General features: G+C 46.4%; 1 protein-coding gene across 1 annotated transcript in view; it reads left to right on the plus strand.

Moving 5' to 3' along the window:
• Nucleotides 1-1,045, plus strand: part of hace1 (HECT domain and ankyrin repeat containing E3 ubiquitin protein ligase 1) — a 47,647-nt gene that overhangs the window by 13,299 nt on the left and 33,303 nt on the right. The gene's annotated exons all lie outside the window — the stretch shown is intronic.

Raw genomic sequence — 1,045 nt, forward strand, 5'->3', positions numbered from 1 at the left:
GAGCCCAGGTTGCTCTGATAGTGGCCTTCAGCTCTTCTGCATTGTTGGGTCTGGCGTATCGCATCTTCCTCTTCACAACACCCCATAGATTTTCTATAGGGTTAAGGTCATGTCAGTTTGCTGGCCAATTAAGAACAGGGATACCATGGTCCTTAAACCAGGTACTGGTAGCTTTGGCACTGTGTGCAGGTGCCAAGTCCTGTTGGAAAATGAAATCTGCATCTCCATAAAGTCGGTCAGCAGCAGGAAGCATGAAGTGCTCTAAAACTTCCTGGTAGACGGCTGCGTTGACCTTGGACCTCAGAAAACACAGTGGACCAACACCAGCAGATGACATGGCGCCCAAACCATCACTGACTGTGGAAACTTTACACTGGACTTCAAGCAACGTGACCAAGGTCCGAGACTCTGGGACCTTGATTTCCAAAGGAAATGCAAAATGTACTTTCATCAGAGAACATAACTTTGGACCACTCAGCAGCAGTCCAGTCCTTTTTGTCTTTAGCCCAGGCGAGACGCTTCTGACGCTGTGTCTTGTTCAAGAGTGGCTTGACACAAGGAATGCGACAGCTGAAACATGTCTTGCATACGTCTGTGCGTGGTGGTTCTTGAAGCAGTGACTCCAGCTGCAGTCCACTCTTTGTGAATCTCCCCCACATTTTTGAATGGGTTTTGTTTCACAATCCTCTCCAGGGTGCGGTTATCACTATTGCTTGTACACTTTTTACCACATCTTTTCCTTCCCTTCGCCTCTCTATTAATGTGCTTGGACACAGAGCTCTGTGAACAGCCAGCCTCTTTAGCAATGACCTTTTGTGTCTTGCCCTCCTTGTGCAAGGTGTCAATGGTCGTCTTTTGGACAGCTGTCAAGTCAGCAGTCTTCCCCATGATTGTGTAGCCTACAGAACTAGACTGAGACACCATTTAAAGGCCTTTGCAGGTGTTTTGAGTTAATTAGCTGATTAGAGTGTGACACCAGGTGTCTTCAATATTGAACCTTTTCACAATATTCAAATTTTCTGAGATTCTGATTTTGGGGTTTTCA

This window comes from Micropterus dolomieu, linkage group LG03 (genome assembly GCF_021292245.1).
Source record: "Micropterus dolomieu isolate WLL.071019.BEF.003 ecotype Adirondacks linkage group LG03, ASM2129224v1, whole genome shotgun sequence".
In the NCBI taxonomy this organism is placed as follows: domain Eukaryota; kingdom Metazoa; phylum Chordata; class Actinopteri; order Centrarchiformes; family Centrarchidae; genus Micropterus; species Micropterus dolomieu.